Below are 21,333 nucleotides of genomic sequence, written 5' to 3'. Positions count from 1 at the left end.
AATTTTCTCAAGATACAAAATTTTCACTTCCATAAATATTTGCTGAGTATTTTGGTATAACTACATGCATGTTTGTTATTGCTTTTGAAAAAAAAAAAAAATAATTATGCTTTGCTGCTAAATTCGGAGCAGAACTGAAGAACAATGCATACCCTGGTGTGCCCCGATGGTAAACAATTTCAAGCTTAAAGTCATGCAATCTATTGTACATTTTATAAAACACTGCTTGAGAAAATGCGCTTTTACACGCAAATATTTTAATTTATCTTTGTTTACTGCGCCGAAAGCAAGCGCCACTTGTCAGAAGATCGAAGGCAATCCGAAGTCTGTACTTGCCAACATTCCCACCTCGTAGTGTGAACTCCTTGGATGTGTTTGGTTGATCGTGTTTTTAGGTTTCCTGTAATGAAATGTGACGTTATTCGCGTGCACGAAAGTGCCAGAAGGTAGCTTGCGTCTCACTGCAAACTCACTATATGCGTGGCGCACCAGCCAAATGCGGACCAACGATTTTGCGGACGAACGTGGAGTGCGTTCCCCTTGTCTCTGGTTGTCGTGGAAAGTTTAGTGAACGTCGCAAAGAAATAATGCGTATTATTAGCGTGCCTTAGCTCGTCCACTACTCGACGCCGTTTATGCTGGGTGTAACATCGTCGACGCAGCACTGGCAACTTGGAGACCGCCTTTCGACCTCATCGTACTGTTAAAAATGTAAGCAATCGTGCTTGCTGAATGCACGCACGTGCGCGCGTGTTGTGCGTGATTCTCGTGTGTGTGCGTTGAAAACGTAGGAAGTAGAACACCCACGGCAACAGTGAAACCCGTGCCGATGCTTGGTCTGCGCTGGTTGTCAGAATTTAGTTACCGAATTTATCTCCTCAGTGCATAATTGATAATCCTGATAAGCGTTTTCTTCCGCTTAGAAAGATTACTTTCGGAAATAATCGTGTTCATCTTGTGCGCCTGTGCGTGAGCTGCCGCATTTCTGCCGAAGTTGCATAGTAACGACGCATCTGCCTTTTCACCGATTCTTTCTTAGTAAAGTATCCTCGCTTATAAATGCTTCGAGGTAGTGCATAATCTCTGCTTACGAGGTTCTCGGTTTACGAACAGTTGTAGCGGAAGAAATGTAAGCCAACCACAGCTTGCTACAAGTACAGCCTTCTTTTCAAGACATTATGGCATAATGTTCATTACACCTTCTGAAAGATAATTTCACTTGTGTTTTGCAGGCTCCACTGTTGCCGAGTGCCAGGCGGAACCAATGAGGCCAAAAACTAGCCTTCCCTCGCTGCTTTCCCAGGAAGTGAAATAGTGGTCAATCATGTCAGAATGAACTTGCAACATGTGAGCAGTAATCAAACCTCCATAGAGGTCATGCTGCTGGTGGAAGCTGGAATGCTAAGGCAAACAATATTTATTTGTTTACTCATTCATGTATTTATATCTCGTGAATACTTTACAGGCTCTCAGGAAGAAGCTGCGTAAAATGGAGAAGTATTGTTACGTCAAAGTAAACATGTTATGCAAAAAATCATCATTTGCATAGCACAGTAGCATGATGAAAGATTTTTTATGTAGATAACTGACCGATCTCCACTATAGTTTTGCTTGATGCCGCATCGCTGCTACCTACAGCGGATGCAAGTGAAGTCACCGGAAGTTAGGAGACGCCAGCCGGTTTGTCCAAGGAGGAGGTGTCTGCTGCTTTGCGCTTTGAGGGGGTTAAAGCTAACCATGCTCGTGAGTGGCATAGCCAGTTTACAGTAAACTGTGTTATAACTCCTCACTGATGTCCTTTCTATAACACATAGCAAAGATGCAGTGGCGAATAATGAAAAGCTTGTCTAAGTAAACTCTTGGATTTATTTCAGTTCATGTGGTAACTCTATCAGTTGTGCAAGGAAGTGGTACAGAGGATATAGGTTAATGCAGGAAACATCTTGTTTACTATACAAGAAAAAAATGCTGGCAGCTTTCTTTGTGCACAAACTTAATGCCGACTACTGCTTCTTGGTAAAAAGAAAGAGCTTGGTCAGCCGTTCTTGAACGTTTGGTCTGGACAGTTTCTCAGTCGTATTCTCTGCCATGTAGTGCATCCGTACCTTTACATAGCATGCAGTAACACACTTCACAAGGCGCACAAAGTGGTTTGAGTCTGCTGCTGACTCGAGCATGTGTTCGCAGAGTTCTGAGCAGAGTTTCTCAAGCTGTCCTGAAAGATGCCTCATTACATTCACTGTAACGACTGCAGAAATGTATCTGTTTTTAGGAAGCTTTTTCCCAACCAGCTTTTCTTTGTCGAATTCCCTCCTCTGTGAGCTGACAGCTGTAAGAAGTGGGTTACAACGGCTTCATGAGACCAAGATTGTTTTTTCTGTTCGAAAGTGCTATTGAGCACGTTTCTGAAACTGTAACGAGCTGGCATGGCGAGTAAGTTATTCTTCACTGTACCATTCGACATACCAAGCCAGCAATATAGCCAGTAGTATTGGCCACATATATAGATAAAGATGGAAGACATTCCGTTCACTTTCCTCTGAAAAGTTGACAATTTCTAGGGAATCATTGGTGCCATTTGTTTTCTCTGTTGTGACATCAAGTTCATCTGGAGCACTGATCTGACTGCTTATATATGAAATTCGCGAGTCATCAAGGCATGTGCAATTCCTTTGACCACCCTTTACATGATTATGTACAACAAAGCACTTATAGGCTGCTACAAAATGTGGTACTGTGGGGTTGTTGAAGCCCCCTTTGGAATGCATAGCATTAAAGAAGAGTTTAATGTGATCTTGAGAGAGCTTGTATGTATGTACATAGAACAAAGGCGGAGGTTCTCCAAGGAGGAGTGAACGTGCAAGACGCATGGTACTCTCAATGGTCACTAGGAATCCAAGGAAAGCGATTTTCCAATTTGTCTCACAAATAAGGTTTCCTAATGCGTCAGTAAGGCCACTGATGTAGTCTTTTGCCTTCTCAAACCAGTTTGTATGTCTTTACTGCCAGGGTGAAGTAGTGCTTTGAACCCCTTAGAAATATGCTTGCGAAAGTTAAGACATTCGAACAGCCGATCAAATAATCTTATAGAAGTCACTGTCGCTTCCGATCCTCTGAATTGAAAAAGCCAAAGGTCTTCACGGCAGAAATCAATAGCATCGGCAATGCTGGAGCTTAGCATTTGGGCAGCAAGGTTCACCTCCATTTTTTGCTTCTGCCAGTCGATATAAACAGCAGGCAGCTTTGTTAGGAACATGAAGGGCTTCCATCCCATGCAGCTTATGCAACAGGCGAATCTAATTCCATGCTATTAGTGACCCAGATGTGTCTTTCAGGCATTTAAGTGCAGCCAGATGTTTCGTACCAATTTCATCATGTGGCAGGCATCGAGCAAGTGGTACACATTTCCTGAGTAGCTGGATGAGGAAATGACGGGTTTCTCGCACAACCATTTTAAATCGATGCACCCAATTTTGCAAACATGGCGAAATTACTTTGCAGTTCACATGTACATGATGCTACAGGTACCCCTGCATCATGCAGCTTGTTTAAACAAAGCTTCACAAGGTTTTCACATTCTTTCCCATAAAGGCTATTGATCAAAAAATAGCCGCAAGGGATTTTTTAATGGGAGTCAAGGGATACGACCATAAGGACAATGGCTTCTGTTGCTACATTGTTGCTGTCATCATCCATGTTGGTCCCTATGTTGACATATCCCCTGAAAGTTTTGCCGTCCCATTCAACATGCTTCCTTATGGCCATCTCATCAACAAAGAGGCTGCAAGGAAGTTCCTTGCCTTGTAGCCTAGTTTCTTTAGATTTTGCTTCAATGGCATCCATTGCTTCTCCTGTAAAAACCAGGATCCCTATTTAGGGCACTGTACCACTTTGTTAATGTTGATTTATGAGGCAACGAGCAACCAAAAGTTTCTCTAACGTAGGCATAAGCTTTGCTTGAATAGAGTTGTAGTCTTGGGGCAAACATACGCAATACCGGGGAAAACTTCTCTCCGCTCAACTTCGCAGACTTGCTGGGTCCAGTTGGCGTTTTCTTCAGTAAAGGCTTGATGACTTCTAGAGGAACAGCTGCCTTTTCAAGCATAACAGAAGCGTCCTCAGAAACAAGTTCGAGAGAAAGAAGAGACAACAGGTTGTTGATAATCTTGATGAATGTTTGCACTTTAACTTTGAGACGACGCTCTCGTTGCTGGCTGAGCTTCAGCCTTTTTCTCTCAGTGGTAGCTTATGCTGAACAACAATCTAGCTTCCTCTGCAGTGTGCGTGGTGTCTCCATGAGAGCATAGTTATGTTTAGGAACCTGAAAGCAAATGACATGGTACATTGACCACTTAACAAATGTTTCAACCAGCACTGCTCAAGCTTTCATGCAAATGTTTCTGCATTTAAAAGCAGTAAACACAACTCTGCCAAGAAATGAATGCTAGCACGAGTCAGATGCTTGAATAGTAATAGTATATTAATATATTGAAGAACTAACTTATGGCTCAGTCGGTGTCTCACGTGCAGTTCTTAAAAGAATGTAGTGCAAATGTATAGGTGGATAACTGTACCTGTTTTTGATGGTGCCAGATAAAAAGAAAGGATGCACACATTAGATAGTGCCATCCCTTTCAATGACAATTTCAGACACCAGATGAGGAGGTGAACATATACTGGCATAAAGATAGTATTTTTTGAGGTGATATGCGCCAAATGATTACCGTTTTGCAAATATCTTACCACAGATGTAGTTGGCTCCTCTTGCAGGGTTACAGTGATTCCATCAAATGCATCCACTCCAGAAGAAACCTGTGTGTAAAAACAATTTTATAAAACATCAAATGTTGTTTCTCATCCACCTTCGCAGTTTTGTTAGCTACAACAAGCATAACCATTCGTGCACCCTTACTTGGTTTCATATGACCGCTGGTACTGTGAAGATCCCATGATATACAGACTGTTCTTTTCATCATCTCCCCTTTCTTGTGTTTTAATTTCTTTGATAGGACCACAGCAACTATTCTCCAATAAAGGCATTCAAATATATCTTAGCTTCAAGTTTGGCTGAAGTATACTTCTCTTTGTGGTTGGCTTTCAAAATACCACATACATTACGGGAAGCTTCCTGTGGCAAGTTTGTACTGTTTGTCACATCTTCAATTGGAGCTCCATCCTGGTCCGGATCTCTCCATTTTGGCGACTTCCTCTGTGCAGGTTTCTCTAATATGTGCATTTAATATTGAAATTTAACACAGTGCTTACCTGTTGTGCAAAGTGACGCGGTGAGTGGGGGGGGGGGGGTGAAGTGAAAAGTTACTAAGTGCCGAATATCTACAACAGCTCAAAGCGCTAAAAGGAGTTCGAGTCATTTTGTATGTGCATTTATTTATCTAGAATACTTCACAGGCAGATCCAAGGTGCACTCAAACCACGTGATACGTAACACTGCTCTATACACAAAACCAACAACTTTTTGCAACTCTGATTTACACTTTGTGCAGTTGTAGAATTTGTTGCAAGCTTGGCAATGTCATGTGAATGAATACTATGGGCAGTGCTGAATGTGAACTTGAAATAAAACCACTCAACATAAATCAGCCACAATTGATTACTCTATTAGCATCAATAGGAGCATATAAGAACATCACGTCCTTACCTTTTGCATGTGGGGTGTAAAACTGAGTATCGTAACGTTGGCGACAGCATAGTCTCACAGATTGCAATGGTGCTTGATTGAATGCAAATGGCTTTATTAAGTAAAAAAAAAAAAGAAAGAGAAAGAATGCTCACAGGAAGCAACGCAGTGACTCAGGTTTGTCGCACGGATAATCACACATGGCATCTATTGAACACACCCACGGTCTCGTGCTCACATTCGTACAGCCTCGTCATCTCACAATTGCACACACACTCTCAACAACAACAAAAATATCCCACCACTAGGCTTGCCTCGGGCCACAGATTGTGGTGTACAAGATAGGGGGCGCTAGCTAGCAGCTTGTGAAATAGCTAACACTTGGCCGTCCTGATATCTTAATGTCCTCGTTAATGTAATCGCAGATAAGAAAACACTACCTGTTTTATGGCATGCACTCGCGCAATCTGGCAGGTACTACTTGTTGCCTGCGTGGGCGTCTAACTGCCAAAGGCTTGTCGTACTGATCCTGGTCCAGGGGGTGGTCAGATTCATCTGACCCTTCATTGTTGTCTAGATAAGGCATTTTACTTGTTGTCAACCACACCTTAAATTGCAAAATGTGCAATGTCGTTGCGTACCTATTTCCAGTGTTTTCGTTCAGCTCTGCTACTCTGTACGTGTCAGCAGGCAACACTTCGGTTATCACCAAGGAGCCTCGGTACTTGGGTTTTGTTTTAGTAGAATTTCCTGTGTGTTCGGACACTAAATTAATAAATACCACTTCGCCCACATCATACATCTATGCATGGTAAGGCCAGTTATCGTATGCTTGCTTACTTTTTGCTTGTTCCTCCAGTAAGAGCTGCCGCGCAGTTTTTCTGAGTTCGCTTTGGTTCTTCCAAGTGTCTTCACCATCTGTTTTCTCCTCGCAGGGCTTACCCATAAAAGACGGGTTTGTAACCATAAAGCATTTCATGAGGGGTCTTCCTTGAGGTCTTACTCACAGCGTTGTTTAAGGGGAAACAAGGCAGTTCAGAACCTTTTTATTTTTTAAACAATTTGAATGAAAGGTGCACAGTTAATAAATTTTTACCAGCTGATTGCAAAAATGCAATTTTGTCGTTTCTTAATGAATATCTTACTATATCTAAAACAGGATGTTATTAGTTTGGATCCTAATTAACTAATTAACCACAACTTGCATGGTATGGTACAGCACACGGAATCGATTGTGAATGTTCATAGTGTGTTGTAAGCTGTGAATCGTCGTTCTAGGCCATTTTAAAGCAAAGTTATAGGTTGTCAAACTTAGTCACAAGAAATGCCCACCTTGATAATCTAAAAATATCAGTATGGGCATTTCATATGACGAAGTTTGACAATCTCTAACTTTGCATCAAAATGGCCTAAAACAATGATATATAGCTTATGACACACTATGAACACTCACAATCGATTCTGTGTGCTGTACGTTACCGTTCAAATTGATTTTATTTAGCTAATTAGGCTACAAACAAAGAACAGCCTGTTTTGGATATCATAAACAATATTTATCATAGAAAAAAAATTGCATTTTTGAAATCGGCCTATAAAAATAAGTTAACTGCGAAAATTTAATTCATATCCTTAAAAAAGTTTTTTTAGTACCTCTTCCCCCTTAAGCTGCACTCCACATACTTCGGTTAGCAACTCAATCGTGGTGTTCTGAGTCTGTCATTGCTGTTGTGATGACGAGCAACACAGTACGATTCACTCATGCTACTTGTCTGTTAGCTTGAGGGTGACATGACGAGTTCAGGTGTCAAACTGCCTGCGTTGCACAGAACTCCTTGAAGTGAAGCAACTGCCTCGATCCGTAATTATGGTGTGAGGAAGACCTCTCTCGATGATGAATTCTTCTATTGCGCTGTACGTGGTTTGTCGAAGTATCACGAGTAGGAAAGAGATGCACAAACTTAGTCGAATTGTCTACGATTACTAGAAGGTGTTGGCTCCATTTCTTGCTTGAGATGAATGGATCCATGTGGTCCAGGTTCACTGTCTCGAAGGGGCGCTTACTAGGCAGAATGGAGTTGAGATGCCCTTCCTTCCTTCCCACGGGGGACTTTGTTGAAGACGCATTCAAAGCACTCTGAGATATGCTTTCGCACATAGTTGTGCATTCGAGGGAACCAGAGAGTATCTCGGATCTTTGCCAAAGTTCAGTCCACCAAAAAATGACCTACAGATCATGACATCACACCACGATTGCCTTCCTCATGCAATTTGGTAGCACAAACTCCATTACCGTTGTCTTGTCACAATCGATACTTGTGGCCAACCATTCTTGAGCACATAGTCTTTTGTGTTGTTCTAGTCGTCTCTCGAGTGGTGTTCCGGCTGTTCAAGTATCCGTATAAGTTGTCATAGTTCTGCATCTCCTCTTTGAGTGGCAAATATCTGTTCTTCCAGACTACAGGTCAGGCACACATTGAAGTGTCTATCCAAAAGATCATCCATAATATCATTCGGACACTCCACTGATTCTCAACTGAATGAGTCAATATGCTCCATCTGTGTACCCAGTCAATGGCTTACTGTAAAGTCAAATTCCTGGATGAAATCACGCCAACCAATCTGTGGTTTCTGTGTACGCTGTGCATTCAGATAGATGAGGGCTTGGCAGTCTGTAACCACCGTGAAATGTATACCCAAGAGTAGGAAACGCAGTTGATCCACACAACACACAGTGGCCATCAGTTCCAGTCTCATGGAATGGTATCTGCTTTCTGTTTCAGTTGTCTTCTTGCTTACGCAGTACACAAGGTGCCAATTGTTACCCTTTTCCTGCAGCAACATTCCTGTTAGCCCTTTCAAACTAGCGTCAGTCTGCAGTTCATTTTCTGCCTTAGGATCAAAAAGCTGCAACACTGGTTTTGGCATAAGTTTCCTCTTCAGATCTTGGAAACTGCTCCCCTGGTCTGACTTCCATTAAAATATTGCTTCCTTCTTGGTTAGTCCTGTGAGTAGTTCTGCAACCGAGGCGTACTTGTGAATGAATTTCCTGAAGAAACCACACAGTCCAAGGAAGCGCCTTACCTCATGCACATTCGTTGGGGTTGAGAACTCGGGTATTGCCTTTGTTTTGACCCCGCCTGGCTGTACCTGTCCCCCCATCAGACGGAACCTCAGGAAGTCCACACTGTCATTTACAAATGAGCACTTGCTGAGCCTCAGTGTCAAACCTGTATCCCTGAATGCCCATAGGACTTGACACAATTGCACAACCATTTAACTGCAATCATTTGCTGGTATGAGGATTTCATCTAGACAGCACCTCACGATTTCACCACATCGTGGTCCGAACACTCTGTTCGTAAGCCGTTGGAACACTGCAGGCGCATTTATTAGACCAAAAATCATTTGTTTAAATCAACCAGTTTCGTCCGGAGTGATGAACACTGTTTTCTTCTTGGCTTCTTTTGTCAAGGACACTTGCAAGTAGCCTTCAGCCAAATCCAGAACTGTGTAGTAGGTAGCTACTGCGAGGCCTTCGAACTGATCATCTACGTTTGGAAGGGGATACTTCACGGTTTGCATGTTAAGCCTGCGGTAGTCATTAACAAGGCACTTTCCACCATTCTTCTTATCTACTACGAGCATAGGGCTGGCATAATCAGAACTCGTCTCGGTCATTATGCCAAGGTCCTTCCATTCCTTGACAATTCTTCCGATTGTTTGTTTCTCGCCCTTCTGCGTTTGTCCGACGTGGACGCAATGCAACAGGGGTGCTACCCAGAGCCTCTACAATCTCCATCTCGAGCATTGTTGTGCAAGCCAATTCTGCTGGAGTCATTGCAAAACACTTGTGGAATTCTTTCAAAACATTCACCAGTTCTGAATGCTGCTACTCTGTCACAGAGGGTCCAACGTACACTTCACAACGGCGTATCGGTTGTTGTTCAATTGGCACAGGTGCTCTTTCATTGTTTTCCTTCCCTACTCAGTGTCATCAAAAATGGAGCTTCGAGCAGAAACCTGTAGTACCTCTACTGGTGTTGCTAGTCCAAGTGGTTGACTCTTCTATATAAAAGCCTGTCCATCACCCTCTAGGTGCATGGGAACAGTGACTTCTCCGAGTGTCATGTCAAGCAGGACACCTGGACCACAGTGTCTGTACACGATGGGAGTTTTGATCCTTTGCTCCGTAGACAATGTAATCCAGCTTACGGTATCCCTCTAGAGTATGCATTCCTCCTTGACTGTCAGCTGCAGTCTTTAGTGACTTTCATAGGGCTCCAGTTGAACAAATGGAGAGTTACTACAATGCCAAAACCACAGAGAACCTCCCATTCTTGCATACAAGGCAACATGTAAGGCAACTCTGTGAATGTCATTCCTACCAATAAACTGACAGATTGAGCTTCATCTGAGACTACGAGGATGGGTATGTCCTTTGGCAAAACACCGTCGATGCATAAACCAGCCCTGCACCTTCCAATGCTTTTGCTGCAGGCATGGTGCTACAGTAAAACCTCGTTAATTCAAAGTCATTGGGACTGCAAAAAGTCTTCAAATTAAGCGGGTTTTCAAGTTAACCGAACACACAAAGAATTGCAACCCAGGCAAAAAATTTCGCTACAGGAATGCGCTACCTTTATTTGGCGATCTTTGAATTACTTAAAGTAATCAGAGATGCTGGTTTGCTGCGTCCTGTAGTTTGAGGCTCCAAGGGTCATGTTTTCTAGCTGGCCAACTACGTGCAGCATTTGAGAATTTCCACCGTGGCACTCAACAAAACTGCAGATAACGTTCAGCGATCCGATAACTTCCCTGAGAATGGGTGCTCGGGAGGGCTCGTTAGTGTTTTCGTCGTCACTGTCATCACACATGGTCACATCAGCGGTAGCTTCATTCTCCAAGTCTGAATAGCATGTTTGTTGATCATTTTCAAAGTTCAGATACTCAGCGCAGCCGACTACACTGGATTCGCTATCCTCTGTGCAGAGTGCATTGATATTGATGCGGTCGCAATACTCGGCTCCTTCTTCATCGAGTGCACGTGAATAGTCAGCATCGGCATTGACGGTGCTTTCCTTCGAGAAGCCAGCGTGTTCGGAACACCTTATGATCAAAGTGGGTTCCACTTGCTTCCATGCGTACACAATAAGACATGTGGCCCCGAGGAGGTCGATTGAGTACTCCTTGCCGTTGTTGTAGCAAAGGAGCATGTGCTTGAGCAGGTGGTAGCGGTAAATCTTGCTCGTGTGGTGAATGACGCCTTGGTACATTGGCTGCGATATCAACGTGGTGTTCAAAGGAAGAAATACCATCCTGATAGCTTTCAGGTGTGGGATGTCGCCATGCGCCAGCAATTATCAACGTCAAAGAGTATATTCCTGCCGTTGGCCGTGAACTTGCGGTCAAGGTGCCGAACGTAATAATCTTCAGATATTGCGCCTGTGACCCAGACTTTCTTGTTGTGCCGGTTGATAAGCTCATCCCTTGGCAGCAACAGTGCATTTTTAAAGCCTCGAGGCTTCCCACTCTTTCCAACTACGAGTAGCGGCAGATTGTGTTTACCGAACATGTTTGAGCCGAACAGAACAGTAATTCTTTCCTTGCCCTGCTTTAGACCCTTGACCACGGTGTCCTTCGCTGCGAACGTTTTAGTGGGCAGCATTTTGTAAAAAAGGGCTGCCTCGTCAAGGTTGTACACATTGTCTGCACCATACTCGCTAAGCAACGGAGCCAACGTGTGTTTCTTCCAGCCGTCGACGACACTCTCGTTTGCGCTGCCGTTCTCGCCACAGACGGCTACGAAGGTCAAATTATTGCGCTCTTTAAAACAGCTGAACCATCCATTGCTACAATTGAACTCTTCTTGCCTAGGTTGTAGAGCCAAGTCGTTGGCCTTCTCCCGCAGTATCATTCCATTGATGGGAAGGTGGGCTGCGTTTGCTTTCTGCAGCCAGTGAAGTAAAGCTAATTCCACATCTTGGTACATGGGAGCCCGTACTCACAACCGCTTCGTCTTGCTGTAGGCCTGCAGTACCTTCGACTTGTTCTTCAATATTGTGGACAACGTCGAGACGGGCATGCTGTGCCTTTCAGCCAACTCTGTCTTGGAACACGTGTTCGTACCCGCTTCTCGGATCAAGCAGAACTTCTGCTGCAGCATTAGTCTTATACTTTGGCATCTTTGCACACTGGCACTTCTGCACAGTTCAGAAAAAGAAAAAAGAACAGCACACTAACTGCAACACCCCTAACCACCGCACACAAAGAAGCAGCGCAGACCGGGGTTGCGTGCACACACGTCACCGCAGGCGCGAAGAGAGAATGGGCCAGTGACAGCGGCACAGAACACGCACTGACACTGCGACTGCTGCGATTGCGAGGAGCATGTGCAGCTGGACGCAAAAGTACATAACAAAAACCAGTATGGCCGCGGCATTGCAGTGAAGCACATCTCCTCTACAGGCGCGCGTTTCGGCGGTGCGCGGGGTGTACCGTGGACTGATTTTTGTGCTAGCAGTACTACGGGTCAGGCGTTTCATCTATAAATAATCGCGATTGCTACGTGGCGTAACCTTGCGGCTCCGGATAGCCGTCATTTCGTCGGGTTTGCGGTGAAATGGGGATCGGGAATTGCCGCATAGCATCCCAAATCTTCAAATTAACCAAGTTGGCCTAGGCCGTTGGTTCGAATTATCCGGTCAAATTTACATTGGAAAATATGGGTCCGCAGAAAACCTTCGAATTATCCGGGATTTCGAATTAACAGAGTTCAAATTAACGAGTTTTTACTGTATTTCCAAAACCATACAGTGCTGTTATCTCAGGAACAATTTCTATGCCACATCGTGCTGCTCCGGAGGCACGCAGCAAAACACTTGCGCTCTTGATTTCGCATACTGGCTCAATTACTGTGTTCACTTTCTTATGCTGCACTGCCCCCTTGCAGTGATGCTTCGTGTGGTCTATGCCATTGCAGAGGAGACATTTCATTGGTCGTTTTGGTTGTGAACAATCATATGTTTGTACTGGCTACAGTTGTAGCACTTTCGCTTTCCCCTTTCATTAGACAGAGGGGGTTGCCTGTCCTTGGTACTTCCCTCGTCAAGTGGTTTTCTTGCATACAGCGCTCTCGTGTTCTGAGCACATGCTTTATTGCTCGCTGCTCTATGGTCACGCACTCAACTGAAAAACACTTGCCTTTTACGCTCAGTCCTCTCGAATTCTTAAAGATCATGCAGGATGTCGTCATCGTCATCATGGCTTTTTCAGAGCAACCTTGTGCTGAGTTGTTTCGGACATAGTCCTGTGATTACCTGCTCATGAGCGTCTGAGAAATCCAAGTTTACCTCCCTGCACAACCACACCTTAGCGTGAAAATAGGCCACTTAGCTTTCGTTGCGCCAAGTTTTGATTTCAGATATACTGGAACGCAGCCAGTCTCTCGCCAGTCCAGTCAAACGGGACTTTGCTGTCTCAAGCATGAAAGGCTCAGGCTTGCTGTGCAGCATCACAGTTGTATGGAGATTTTCAATCCAATCCTTTGCAGAAGGTGCGTCCTTGCAACCGTGAAAGCTTCTTATATTGTTGCTTACGTTGGCCATTACTTGGAATGCAGCGATTCCACCGGGCGTACCTACGGACGCAGGCTGTGGCGTCGCTGATAGAGTCTAGCATTCCAGCGAAATCGTTAGCATGTGGCCCTTTTTTATAAGGACGTTCAACAGTCCGCACATGGTAACACCATCACTTTGGTCGGCATCCATGGGTGAAACCACCTCACGCACATTCTCACCAGTAATGCCACTCTTGTCACTGTTGGCTGGGGCGCTATCACTCCGAACTTCCTTTCTATTCATGGTGCCGCTTAGTTCATTAGGCCTAGTAATCCCACTTCTGAGGTATTGTCAAAAGCACAGTTTCGCAGATCACAATGGTGCTTGACTGAATGCATATGATTTTATTTAGTGGTAAAAAAAGCAAGAAAGAATACTCACTGGAAGCAATGCAGGGGCTCAAGTCTGTCGCACAGGGACTCGCACATGGCTTCCGTCAAACACGCACATCGTCTCTCACACTCATATTCACACAGCCTCGCCATTGCATGATCACGCGCACACTCTCAACAGCAACAAAAATTCCCAGCACCACCCCACTACTAGGCTCACTTTGGGCCGCAGATTGTGGTGTACAAGGTAGGGGGCGCTAGCTAGCATTTTGTGAAATACCTAAAAGTCGGGACAGCAAGCAGTCGTGCTCCCATCCGGTCAAAGCACAACTCTGTGAAGTGGATGCTACAAAGCCCGCTTCTCGGTGATGGTCTCCACTTGCCTCGTCTTAAGTTAGCAACCCATCAGCTGCACAAATCACTCCAAGACCGCGGAAATCTGTGAATAAATTGAGCCAACTTGTAGCACATCTGCTCTGCTTTGCTGGATGCGCGCACACATTGCAAATTACACTGATTTGAAAAAAACTGATCACGCGTGAAACGGTTTTCCAGAAGGCTTCTCCGACCTACTTGTAGAATTCACGGCACAACAAGCAGGCATATTGTGGCAGAAAAAGAAAACATGCCGAGCGCTGCGAAGCTGCTGATGGCCAACTTCCAGGACAAGGCTTCTCACTTCCAGTGGCTTCAGTTGCGCACGCTTGAAGCCCCATCCAGCCTCCTATAGTAGAGATCAGTGAGGTAACTAGTCGGCTTTCGATACAAATTCATGAAAATTGCAAAATTTCAAGAAACGAAGCTATAAAGGTAACAGCTCTTCAATAAAAACGGATATCACGGTTCTGTTAGTTGCACCTAATACTGTAATTGAAGTTGGCAAAATTGATGTATTATGTGCTGCTCTAAAATGCAATCACTAATTTGTGAGTAGGATGTGCGAAATGCTCATAAACGTTGTAACATTTTCACATTAGCTGCAAATTCACATATCAAATTTCTTGACTATAGACATACGAGATGCAGTGTGGAGAACTGCGATATATGTTTTTGGCGCAGAGTTCTAGATAATTAAACTTAATGGTTTTATTTTACTATCTTTTTAACCTGCCAGTTTTCAATAATTGTTACCTCCAGGCTCTAAAGCAGTTCTGCTTCCTACAACCACTAGAATTTAACCTTCTCAAATGCTACAAATGTAATTCAAGTTAGTCCTGTGGTTGTCTCAAAGGCATTTCTGCATTTTACGTGTATAGGAGTAGGGAAATTTGAGTTGGCCCTGAGCTAAAGCTCGAGGCCAATTCTGATTTGCAGAATTAACTGAATTGTGCTAGTTTTTGTTTTTTCTTTTTGAGCTACAGTTGCATTCTGAATACAGTCTTTCTTCAAATTTCACATTTTTCAGCAGTTCTTAGCAAGAATTGATGTCCTAAATGTAAAAACTATGATTTCCGCATTTTTTTAATGTAACAAACCTAATCAAATTCGGTCCCATGGTTGCACAGAACGACGATTTCACTCTTCACATACATGTATTCGATAGGAGCTCCCGAGCTAAATCTTTTCCTTAGGCATTGTGGGCATCAGTCTGTCTTGTATATCCTACCATAATTTTGGAATATTGGGTCTGGTCTCAATGTTTCCCCTCACAACAAAATTCAAGCTTTTTAAACTTTTTACAATATGCGGTGTACTTCTCTGCAAGGACCACTATTTTCTGCATTTCTACAAGGACTGGCAGGGTTCTTTTTTCACTTAAACTTCGGCTAAAATGCTGTGTGGTTTCATTGGGCTGACACATAACATTGCAGTGTACCTATATTTTGTGCACATTCATATGAATCTATTTCTGGGCTTCAGTCTGCCACTGGTTCTTTTCCCCTCATGTTTTGTACGTTACGACCACCAGCTTGACCTGAGAATCACGTTGGCAGCTAGTTTGTGTGTTGCAATTTTTAGTCTGCAGTGTGTACGTAACATATGAAGCATGTATCTAGTCTGAAGTGCAATAAATATTTAAAATGGAGTACTTTGTGTTTGTATCGGCAATTCTTTTGCCCCTACATTTACTGTAGCCCTTAATGCCTGCAGCACAGTTCTCTAGAACCTCTGTAAATTGCAAGCACGTTACCCATCAACATAGTTTCTGTAGAGATTTGCCTGTAGAGTCTCCAGAGCACCTGCATAGAAATCTTCTACAGAAATTTGTCGTTAGGGTCTGTAAAGCAACTCCATAGTAAGGTTCTAAAGACATTTGTACTTAAGGTCTCAAAAGCAACTGTATAAAATGCTCTATAGAAATGTGTTATTAGCATCTTTAAAGCAATTCTATAGAAATGTTCTATAGAAATTTGTCTTGAGGATCTTAAAAGCAAGTTCGTTGAGCAATTCTATACAGATGTGTCTAAAGTTCCTGTAAGAACGGAGTGGCCGAAGAACTTTTGGACGCTAGGCCGCCTAAGCTTTTGACGGAGACTGTGCCATTGAGCATCTGCATTTTCTTTAAATTTTGCACACATTTTTATTAATGCATGGCCTTTCATTCAATGCAGTGCACTACCTCAGCCTGGCTAACTTGGAGAACAGCCATTGCAGACATGATGTATGAAGTATAGCTGCTCAACTCCCATGTAATACATGAGTAACCGCGATTTATTAGCATATATAGTTATCATTGCTGCTGCTGCTGCTGCCACTGAAGTGTACTGTCCTTTCTTTTGCCATTAACTTGTCGCGCTCAGAAGAAAACAAACTTGTAAAGGATCTAAAACATGACCTGTCTGAAATGCACCAGTCGCTCGAGAGGGAACTGCGGAAAGAGCTCCGCAAGGTCAAGGCTTCTCTTGATTCCATGATCAAAACGTTTGAAGATATGACAAACCGATTGAAAGAAATTGAAACAGAAAATACTAAATTGAAGGCCGAGAACAGCTCCCTCTCGGGTGAATGCACCATGTTGAAGGATAAGGTGTCCGAAAATGAACTGAGAATCGTTCAACTGGAGCAATACTCCAGAAACAAGAACATCGAGATTAAGGGTATTTCTAAGGCAACGAACGAAAACCTCGATAGCATACTTAGGGCTATTGGGGATACAATGAACGAACCAATTTCGGAGAGCGACATTGAGATATGCCACCGTGTACCAACTCGGGACGCCTCGCGACAGAATATTGTTGTCCAGTTTCGCAGCCATTGTAAACGGAATGCCCTGCTTGAAAAGGCACGAAAAAAGCGCATTACCACCGCTGACATCGGACAGCAAAGTTCCCAGCCCATATACATAAACGAGCACCTTTGTCCTGCATTGAAAATGCTACTTGGAAAGACAGTAGCCAAAAAAAACGAGAAGAGCTGGCGTTTCTGCTGGACAAAAGAAGGCAAGATATTCGTGAGGAAAACGGAGTCGTCACGTGTTCTTCGTGTCACAAAGCTCAGCGACCTTGATAAGATAGAGTAAGCTACGCACGTGTACACCTTTCATTTCAACAACATGGAAAATCACCTTTTATCGGTTTCAGAATTGCGCACGTTGTCGCGCAACAAGAGATATTCATCTTCTCTGCTTCACATTAATACCCAGTCCGCTAGAAACAAAGAGGAAGAAATACAATGTTTATTTTTTCGTAGTGCTTTTCAGTTTGATGTTGTGAAGCTGACTGAGACATGGTATCGAGATGCTACAGAAGTGTTGCAAATTCCAGGATATACTTCTTACTTTTTAAACCGCGGCTCTAAAAATGGGGGCGGAGTTATGATGCTAATTAAATGTAACATCAGCTGTGTTATCGTACAGGCATTTTCGAAAATTACCCCTGACTTCGAGATGCTCACCATGAAAAGCGGTGCTAGTGTGCAGCGTAATGTATCGTCCACCCAACGTGAATGTTTCCAATTTCTTTGCATTTCTGGAAACCTTCCTAAGCTACTATAACGATATGGCCGACAGTGTGATCCTTGGAGGTGACATGAACATCGACTGCTTGCAACAATCATCAAATCATAACGAATTTTGTAGAATCCTGCATGCGAACAACTACATCAACGCAATTAGCCTACCGACACGAGTGCAGCCTACTTCATCGACCCTACTTGACGTCTTTATTACCAATATTACCTCCCAGCATCTAAGTGCTGGTGTCATCAGCTCTCACATGAGCGATCACCTCCCGATTTTTCTTTTAACGCAGTACGCTAAACCATCCAATACATTACAACCCCGGCCTGCCAAAACATACAGAGAGATAAATTCTTGTACACTCGAATCATTTTGCTGTAATCTGCGTCTTGCTGATTGGAGCCAAGTCATAGATTCCACTGAACCAGAAGGATCCTATACAGAGTTCATAAGGGTCTTTAAGGCAGCGTATGACCAGAGTTTTCCGTGTAAGTTAAGAAAACGAGCTCGGAAAGCCCGTAAGCCATGGGTCTCATGGGAACACCTGCAGAGTATGAAAGAAAAAGATAAGCTCTACCAGCGTTTCATGAAAACAAGACACCCGACTGACTTGCAGGTTTTTAAGCGTTTCCGAAACAATCTAAACAAACAGCTCCGAGATGCAAAACGGATATACATGACCAATATTTTTTCTCCCGAAGTGTGCAGGAAACCCTACCTAGTCTGGAAACGACTAAATACCGTACTGCAAGGCGACTCCAAAGAGGAATCAGTTTTATCAATCACCAATGGAGGCGAGACATTAACAGATACCCATTTAGCGAATTCCTTTAACGAGTACTTCACATCATTAGTCAAGAGTGAGCATGATCCCAAATGCCTTGACTACTTAACAACACGAATAATGAATAGTGCATTTTTGTTTCCCACTACAGTGCACGAAATTGTAAGTTCAGTCATGTTCCTGAGGAATAGTATGTGTACCGATGCTGATGACTTCCAGATACAACCTGTAAAATATGCCATCAATATAATCGCACCCATTTTAGAACATGTAGTCAACCTTATCTTTTCCATCGGCACTTTCCCCAAAGGACTTCAGACATCAAAAGTATCAGTGATTTTCAGGGGCGGTGATATTAACGACTTCTCTAATTACAGGCCAATTTCAATTATTCCAGTGTTTTCAAAATGCATTGAAAAGTTTATATATGAACGCATGTCCAGCTTTACAATAAAACACAGCATTATCATGCCGTGTCAATACGGTTTTAGGAGAGGCTGCTCAACCGAAACGGCCCTTCTTAGCCAAAAAGAACACATTTTGCAGTCCTTTGAAAATCGACTATGCACACTAGGCATATTCGTTGATTACTCTAAAGCATTTGATTCAATTAATCACCAGTCTTTACTTGCGAAACTGGAACATTATGGCTTTAGAGGCACTTTCCTAACACTTCTCACGTCCTATTTTCATCATCGTCGGCAGCAAACCAGTGTTAACGGTTTTCTATCTGAAGTAAAACCAATTCGTGCTGGTGTGCCGCAAGGCAGTATCTTAGGCCCATTACTCTTCAACATATATGTTAACGATATAGTAAACATAGACAGTAACACAAAATTTATTATATACGCAGACGATACAAGTATTTTCATAACAGGGTGCGATCCGTCTAGCCTCATAGAAAAAGGCAACGTGGTGTTAAATAAACTTCACGCTTGGAGTGTCGTTAACTCATTAAACTTAAACGCTGCAAAGACGAAAGCAGTTTTATTTCGCCCTCAGCACAAAGCACTCAATATAACCAGCAGTCTAAAAATTGGGTCATCAAATATACCAATATCGCGCGAAGCTAAAAGTCTTGGCGTCGTTTTTGAAGAACACATGACGTGGACAGTTCAAGTAAATGAAACATTAAATAAACTTTCAAAAACTGTAGGGGTTTTGTGCAAATATCGCCACATCTTGCCTCAGAATATAAAATTGTTAATTTACAAATCCCTGTTTTTGTCGAAATTATCGTACTGCTACTATTTAGTCTGGGGCACGACAACACAAACAAACACTCAGAAACTACATAAACTTCAAAAGAAAGCCCTTCGCAACATCGTTAATGCTGCATACGACACACACACGGAACCAATCTTTAAGGCCCTAAATCTATTAGCAGTAAATGAGCTTTACCCTATAATGTTAAATAAACACTACAAATTGGAAGTGACAAATAACAATTCATTTCTTACTGAATTGTCCGGACTACGCCGGCTTGAGCATGCCCGTACATTGAGAATACGTGAGCTTTTGAAGGTGCCTAGAACACGTACAAAGTACGGCACTCAGATGTAAAATACCAGTTACCTGCGATGCTTAATAATTCAGAGTTCCAAATATAACACAATGCCACACCTAATTGTCTTCTTTGCTTTGCTGTGACGTTCTATTTATCGGTGCTTTTTGCTTTCGCAATAGAGTGTGTAATCTCATGCAGTATTCATGTACTCATGTGACCCTGTCGTGTGTTCAAGCGTATTTCTTTATTTTATTATTTGTTTCTTCACAATGATTTGTTGTTATGCTTCTTTTACTAGTATTTATGACAATAGCAGCTGATTTAAGACCGTAAATGCACACACACCTGACTTCTGTACACTGTTAGGTTTATTTATGTTGGCGTGCTGTATTTGTTATGCGCCTTGTCTGCCAGTATTCGGGGGTGCAGACCTCGTCAAGCCTGATGAATGGCTTTTTGTCTGTACCCACCAAGTGTCTTTGATACTGAAATAAAATGATTGATTGATTATTAGTGCAATTGAGGTGTAATAAATATTTAAAGAAATAAAAGATACTGAAATTGCCTGTGAAATTTCACTTACATGTTAGGACGACTACAAAATTCAGCCTACTCACCTGGTGTACCTACCTAAGTTTCCTGCTTTATTCAAAGGCCAGTATTCAAGGGCAAAATAGTTGTGCCTTATAGCACGATGGCAGAAGAGGGAACTTGTAGCTTAGTGGAACCATATTAAAGGCTAAGTTGCCGTCGTGCTACTCTCGCCCAACAAACTTCATTCACTTTTGTTTACAGACAGTAGCAACAACTATTAATGGTCTTCAGCGGGCACTGGCATGTTCATGACAAAACCACCTAACCAATATGGGACATAAGTGGTTCTAATAAAGGAATAGTATTTCTTCAAACCTTCACATTCCTTTCCCATGTTTCTTCAAGTGTTCAAACCCTTTAAAAGAAGGGTTGAAGAACATTCTCACACAATTATAAAAGAATTGTCCAAATAGTTATATCAAGGTGTTGTGACCTGGCTCTGCAACAGAGCAAGTCATGAATTGAACTGCTGAATTCTCTAGCAATTGTGTATTTGCTGCCGAGGAAAATGTCTTGATAAACATCATGGGCGTAACTCAGCATCTGAAGTTGGAATGTATTCCTCTTTTTACATGACAAGCACAATTCACACTGCGGTGAATGCTCATCCTGGCTGAGCTTTAAGTATAGTGCAGATTTATGGCAGAACACACAATTTCCGTGCAGCAGAGTGCACATCCAGCTATTGCAAAACCAAGGCTTTGGTCTATTTCACCTTACAAATAGAATGGCAAATAATACGACCACCCACTGTGCTAATCCATACAGCTTATAGGGTTACATTATGGTGATTTTTATAGTTGTAAGGTGCTAATGATGCTTACCTTTGCTGCCCTGAACATTAGTAACCAATGCAGTGCGTCTAGAATATACTGTGCAACAATTTTCTAGATTAGCAAAATAAGCTTAACATTGTAGAAATAGAAGCGCAAGGCTTCAATCTTCTCAAAGAAAGCAAAAATCA

At 42.9% G+C, this 21,333-nt stretch overlaps 2 long non-coding RNA genes across 2 annotated transcripts; one reads left to right on the top strand and one right to left on the bottom strand.

The window, feature by feature from the left end:
- The first annotated feature begins 330 nt into the window (after nt 1–330).
- Nucleotides 331–16,319, top strand: LOC140214130 (uncharacterized). The gene is made up of 3 exons (XR_011891075.1): nt 331–711; nt 1,233–1,406; nt 16,139–16,319. It is a non-coding gene; the product is annotated as an uncharacterized lncRNA (long non-coding RNA).
- On the bottom strand, nt 1,401–6,951 carry LOC129381574 (uncharacterized). The gene is made up of 3 exons (XR_008609743.2): nt 4,913–6,951; nt 4,744–4,812; nt 1,401–4,321 (listed from the first exon to the last, which is right to left on the bottom strand). It is a non-coding gene; the product is annotated as an uncharacterized lncRNA (long non-coding RNA).
- Nucleotides 16,320–21,333: the final 5,014 nt, after the last annotated feature.

This window comes from Dermacentor andersoni, chromosome 11 (genome assembly GCF_023375885.2).
Source record: "Dermacentor andersoni chromosome 11, qqDerAnde1_hic_scaffold, whole genome shotgun sequence".
NCBI classification, from domain to species: Eukaryota; Metazoa; Arthropoda; class Arachnida; order Ixodida; family Ixodidae; genus Dermacentor; species Dermacentor andersoni.
The sequence above is the reverse complement of the archived record's forward strand: the minus strand, read 5'-3'. Positions and strand labels throughout refer to the sequence as shown.